The sequence below is a fragment of the Dasypus novemcinctus genome, chromosome 22 (genome assembly GCF_030445035.2).
Source record: "Dasypus novemcinctus isolate mDasNov1 chromosome 22, mDasNov1.1.hap2, whole genome shotgun sequence".
Lineage (NCBI taxonomy): Eukaryota > Metazoa > Chordata > Mammalia > Cingulata > Dasypodidae > Dasypus > Dasypus novemcinctus.
Window position 1 is genome coordinate 41,627,061 of NC_080694.1, and position 6,981 is coordinate 41,634,041.

Below are 6,981 nucleotides of genomic sequence, written 5' to 3' on the forward strand. Positions count from 1 at the left end.
GGGAATTAGCAGAGTATGGCAAAGGCAAGTCAGACCTGAATTCATCAAATATATATTATCACAATATTACATGTTCACTTCGATTCCATGCAAAGACAAACATCCTCTCTCACTAGTATCTGCTCAATGCATTTGTATTATTCATGAACAACTCTGTGATCTATTATACATACAAAACTGATTGTACGCTTCTTGCCGCAGGCTACAATGCAGAGACACAGAATTAATTTTATTATATACACATGCATGATAATTGTGAAGGATTCGGTCAAATACCAAACTCTGCTCCGGTGCTCCATTATTCTACTTTCCAAAAAAAGAGGTCTAAGGTCAGCAGCGATTTCTCTTCCTGACAGTGAAACTCTGTCATTTAAGAGTAGAAAGCTCCTTGGTAGTTCTGAGCCCCAAGCTGTGAAGAATAGACCAGGCACTGCTCTCTACCACAGCAAATAAATAAGTTCATTTTATTGAGACCCTAAAAACGTGAGTCCAATTGACACCGTTATTGGGAATATCTGTGAATTGCAAGTTGTAGCTACCTTATAACTGGCCAGTTCTCCTGCAGGGACAACTGGGCCATATTTTCTGACATTGACCAGGGATTTAAAAGTGGGATTTAAAAGTAACATCATTTTACAAGGCTGGCTAGTTTCTCACTCAGCAGCTCTCCTATCTGCTAACTATAAACATTTCGGGTTCCTTTCCTAAACCGTTGATTCCTCCAAGGACTTGTTTTCTTTTGATCTCTGAATCCTTCTGTCACCAGTATCTAGCAGACTGCTATAGAAAGAGAAGAAAATAAACGCTTAGTAGGTTTAAGATATTATTCCCCCGCTGCTGTCTACCATAATTTTATTTTCTGAGTGGATCTATACCAGCACCGTTCCATAGAAATATAATACAAGCCACAGATATAATTTTAGGTTTTCCTGTGCCTGTACTTGTAAAAGTATAAAAAAGAGCAAGTGAATATAATTTTAATAATATTTTATTTACTCCAGCATATCCAAAATATTATCTTTTCAAGGTAATCAATATGAAAAAAAATATTAGTGAGAGAATTTACTTTTTCATGAGATATTCTAAATCTGGTGTGTATTTTGTACTTACAGCATGTCCAATTCAGACTAGCCACAACATTTCAAGGGCTAAGTACATGTATGGGGCTGGTGGCTGCCATACTGGAATGAGTCTATCTTGACTATGATGGATTCATTGACAATAATCAGTTAAATGGCTTTAGATATGTGCATTCCAGATGAGCTGATCAACTGTTTTTGCTTTACAACTGATTTTCTATGTGTCAAGTAGGTATAGTTTCAGATTCAGAGAAATCATTTCAAATTAGAGCAAATAAAAATAATTTAAAAATTAGATAAAACTTTTGGAAAGGGCATTGCTTTGCCACAGGTAACTCTTCCAGAAGTAACAGATGCCCATCTCATACACTACTCCCCATCTACAGACTTTGAGTAAAAGGAGTCTGTGGAAGAAAATGTAGTATAAGAAAAAGTGAGCATAATTCAGAGTCTGAGAAACCTAGGTGTAAATCACTATTCTCTCTATTGAGCCATTTACTGAATATTTCTGATTGGTTCCCAATCTATAAAATGAGGTAACAACTCCTCTTGGACTTGCTGTGAGACTTAAGTAAGAGAATGTTTATAAAGAGCTTAGTACAGCCATTTGGCTTATGGTAAGCACTACATGAAAGCCGATTATTGTTATTTTTTATCATTGTTTTTACAATTATTCAAATACCCCAAAATGTCACCTGATCTTTCAATTTGAGTCTTCACACAAAAAATGAGAATGGTGAAAGCAGTTTTCTGGGTTGCAACTGGAAAGATAAGCTGGTAAATTGGATCAACTCTAGGTAGAAGTTGCACAAAGTGTCACATACAGGTTCTCCGCTAAATGCTCTTTTTTGCTACGATGTTGCCTTCCCTCTAAAGAGACTCCGTGCTATAACTTTTTCAGGGATGCTTTTCAGAATCTTATTGATCAGGACCATAATTAAAAACAATCTGCTTAAAGTTCACAAATAAAAAGGTCTCTGCTTTATTGCAGAGGCTTTGGTAACAGAGAAGATTTGTATAAAAGCTTGGGGGTATTCCATTTAGAATGCATATGCCTTGCTTTCTTGTTTTTAATTCATGGTGTACATTTGCCTTCTCCAGTTCTTTTATTTTCCTTTTTCATAGTATAGAATCACAGTTACAGTGGATGTAAGAGATGAGCATTCAACACTCCATGTGCATTTCTAGTACACAAAAGATGGGTGCTTTCTTCCCCTTAACCTAAGACCACACATAATATCAACTACATTAGGTAATGGTACAGGTAGGTAAGTATAACACAGGTGTTGACTAAATTTGGCAGGCTCGTTTTCAACAGCAAACTTGGCACAGTTGTAGCCAATGAGGTTTACACGGGTGCTATTATTGCTAATGGAAAACTTTTTCCGATACCCCACCATGCCCCAAACCTATGACCATGTAGGGAGTTCTTGAACGTTTCAACTGAAAATCCAAATGGCAGTGACTTATTTTAAAAGTCTTCAAATAAAGGTTGTTCAAATTAGACCCTTTGTGATTTTTTTTTTCATCTCCTTTAGAGTGGGAACCTGTGACCTCTCTTCCTTCGGTTCTCGTGTACACCTAAAACGTTAGTATTTGAGAACCGGTGTAACGTGTGTTCAGGAGTGAGTAGGGTAAACTCTCTCAAGTGTTGGGAAGCCAAGCTCTTGCCACCCTCGTTGGTTTTTTCACATAGGCATCTGCTTCACCCGGGCTTAATCACGACTTGTTGCAGAACGTCTACAGCAACCTGCTCTAAAGCACTGGTGATATGACCAGGCTCTTTGCAACAAGCAGGAACACGACTGTGAAAAAGGCGAGGCTCAGGGAAGAGGTTTGGGGAGTTCGTTCCCAGCATTTACTAGCTCCGTAACTTTCTGAGAGACTTGTTTTCTGCTTAGCTAACTTTCCACAAGCTTTTAAGGTATAACAAGACCCTGCACATTTTGTTTTGTTTTACCTTTTAGTTTTATAAATTGATGGAGTTTTGAAGCTTCCAGAGCTCCCTTCCAATGACTCTCTGGTGTGAGCTGTCTCTGTCTCTTTCTAAACCCTTTTTATTCAATGGGCAATGTCTATTTTCAACTAACCCTGGAATAACCTGCTCCTTATTCGCTCCAGACACTTAGATGTTTAGGGAGAGAAAGTAGCTCAAGGAGAGGCAGCTAATGATGTATTTGCATCTGTTGAATTTGATATATATACATAAAATCCTGAGTCTAGAAAGAGGATACATTTTAAACTAAAGAACTGTAGTACTCAGAGAAGCACTTGTTTGTGTGTGTTTCTTTTTTCCAGGGTTTACTGCATAAAATGGTCACTGTGTCAGGATCACCCTCCCTCCCCTTTTAAGGCAGGTTTCTTACTAAGAGTCTCTTACATCCACAGTTAGTGGTAATAGGACAGAAATTTTAATTTCCTTATATTTTTGGCCAGAGCTTTCTCATCTTTCCCAAAGTTCTGCCTTGCACAGTTCAAAAGAAATAGAAATGTTGAGTCAGAAATATGACTACTTCATTTTAAATTGTCTAGCAGCTACATTTAAAAAGCAGAAGAAACACATACAACTAACTTTACTAATTATTTTCTTTAAACAAATATATCCATTGCAACATGTCATCATATTACTTGGAAAAAACAGAGAGATTTTACATTTTTTCTACTAAGTTTTGAGACCCTGTGTGTATTTTATACTGTCAGCACATGTCAGTTCAGACCAGTCACAACCCAAGGGCTAGAGATACCTGGGTCACTAGTGGCTACTACATTGGACAGACAGATCTAAACCAATTTTTCCACCTGTCTTGGCCTGAACTGCAGAATGCTACCATCGATAGAGGAAACAAACGTTTTCCTTGCACAGAGCTGGGATTCTGAACACTGACTGACATTTGACCAAAGAAAATGTCTTTATATCTAAGCTCTAGAACTATTACTTCTCCAATAAAGCGCAACCCTTGGGTCACTTCAGGCCATTTCTCGTGATTTGCATTAGGTGTTCTTTGAGACACAACATTAATCCAGTAATAATTAAAATGATCTACTGTACTATTAACATTCTCAAATCTTTTCAGCAAAGTGATCCATGCCTGCAGCAGGCTGACTAATTAAACGGCACACAGCTGTAAATGGCTATTGTAAGCACTTCCCTCTTTAGAAATACAGCTCTGGCAAGGGCAGTTTATGGTGACTAGAGCTACTGGGATTGATCTGTGTTACACAGAGGCCAAGGCAGCACAAATAGCAAGTTTTACTTGAGAGCCTGGGAACTCACTTGGCTGCCAAGGTGGAGGTTTGGCCACAGTGTGGCCTCCTGGGAAAATGGCAGGCTGTGGACCAGTAAGCCATTGGCCCCGTGGGGGCTGCGGTTTCAGGATGACGATGGTTTCTACAAGGAGTGCGCCCTGACCTTTCACAAGTGAGTCAGCATTTCTGGGTGGTACAGCCCACCTCCCGGAAAGAAGGAACCCAACTTCAACCCCACCCAGCAGCCTCTCACCTGCCGTGATCCTACCCTGAGCCAAGAGATTTGGGTGTGTGAATTCCAAGAGCTGCCTCCGTACGCTTGCTTCTTTATCCTGCTGGAGTCAAAATGAATTCCTTGTTTCTTGTTCTCCCTTCCACGCTGGCTCCCCCATTAAACGATGGCAGTTAGTCATGTCTGGGATTTTTCACAATAGTCTTCCCTGTTCTAAAACGCAAGCGATGTTTGCATCGCCTTGAAAAAGACCTAAAAATGTCAAAGGCAGCTACACCACTGGCAAGGGAGTGTCAACTTCTTCCATACACTTTGGAACTCCCAGGGAAGACCCCAGTAACACTTCATCAGCCCTAGGTGAATCTTGTAAGTGAACGTGGGGTGTTGGCACTTCTGTTTCACCTCGTCTATTTCCACATGCCAGTCACCCGGTAACCATCTTTACATCATCAGTCATCATGGTCCCCACATCAGTGGTGTGTCAAATGGCTTGGCTCCAATCACAGTGCCCGGCGCCGAGTTAGCACACGGCAAAACAACAGATCAGTGAGTGAGCAACGAGTGCAGGAGCTCACATTGCTGTCAACTCACCAACATTCCTGGGCAATCTCTCCTCAATCTGAGGATGTTTTCAATATTGTATAGAATTATGGCAGAAAACTATCAGGCTGTAGAAGCTAAGGAGTCTTACATTATTACTTCTGCTCTTCAAGTCAAGTGAACAAACTTTTGCCCTAGATCAGGTAAAATGGAATTAAGAAAAAAGTTCTTCTATGCCAAAACAGGGATCAGAACTGTGGTCCAAGAAGGAAATCAATGAAAACACCGTATATTTGCTCAGAATAATAATTCCTTTAGGTATCTAGGTATCCAAGCAGATACCTGGATAAATAAAGGGTTTGAACTATCCCCTTTGCTTTTCATTGTGTATGACTTCCATTTACATAAGATTTCCATGTGACCTGTATAGTCTAGTAGAATGACCCATACTACACTCCTCTGTATGACTCAGCGGGCAATAAACTCAGTCCTGGGCATGTGCAAGCGCAAAGCTCTCTAATGCCTCAACTTGCCCAAGGGAAGAGCAAGCTCATCACCAAACACATGCCCTGCAGTAATTAGATGAATAATACAGTTCAAACTTCAACCTTATTTTCCAAAAGCATTCAGCATGATTTAAGTACCATCAGTTTTGATGGAAGTAGGTTTAATAGCAATAGTTCAAACTGTCAGAATTGTCAGTGGCCACATTAAAATACAGAAGGATAGAATCAAATCTAGAAATGACATTCATTGTAGGATTGGCTTCACTGCCAGTCACTTTGTATGGTTTTGCAGAGGGGAACGATGAGGTTCCACTTGGGCTTTAATAAGCCTACTGCAAATTGAGGTTGCTGTGTAAAATATGTCATATGATAGCTCTGAAGAGCTGAGGGGTAAGGACGGTGAAAAATAAATATTTAGGGGCAGGGATAGAGAAGCCCTAAGGAATAAATTTCTTATTAGTTTCTTCTTTAGGATCCCCTGTTCAGAGTTACATCCATTTTGAAGGATACACAAAATGGTTATATATGTAATAGCATCAGAAAAGTATAAAATAGGCTGAAAAGCATGTTCAAATGCTCAAATGACAAGAACATAGCTTCTACTTTTTTGCATTAGGCAAACTATTTCCAAGGAAATCATTTAGCCCTGTGACTAAATGAATAGTCCATTTCCAAAGCAAATGTTCGGACAAAATGTTGACGTATTTTATTTTGAGGTCCAAAATAAAACTGAATATATGCATTTCATGTCTCTAGACTGTTAAAAGACTTCTTGGTTGCTGCAATAGCTGCTAAAGTAAACCACAGTAAATTGTATTCTAATTATCACCTTTAGTGATTTATAAGTAATGTCATTTATTTGGACATGTTCTAAACGTTATTCATCTTTTTTGTGTAGTTAGTTGTTACATAGGGCATAAATATAATTGGCATCTATATCATTAGGGATCTTAATTTGATCATATTCATTGATCTGTCTATATCAACTCTTGCCTCATTTCACTCCTTTTAAATATCATTAAGTATGTCACATTCAGATTAGATTCTTTACTCATTGAAAATTCTTACAAAGATGATTGGTTTCTCCTCCATTAGAATTTGAGCCTCTAAACATTGACCAAATCCACTTCAATACATATTTCAAAACGTGACTAAATGTAGTGATATATTTTAAGTAAACAGAAGTTCAAAATAATCTCAATATCCCATTGCCCTTACCATCAGTCTCAGTAAAACAGATCAATGGAAAACAATATAACAGAACAGCAAACATAAATACTGAACTCTTATTTGTAGATGTTGCCATAAATGTAACACCTACCATATATAGAGAGGGATACTGAAAATAGTTTTCTTTTGTAATAAGTGCACTGTTTCC

The 6,981-nt window shown here is 38.6% G+C and overlaps 1 pseudogene; it reads left to right on the top strand.

The window, feature by feature from the left end:
- The first annotated feature begins 2,399 nt into the window (after positions 1 to 2,399).
- LOC139437393 (U4 spliceosomal RNA) lies at positions 2,400 to 2,528 on the top strand (annotated as a pseudogene).
- The last annotated feature ends 4,453 nt before the right edge of the window (positions 2,529 to 6,981 follow it).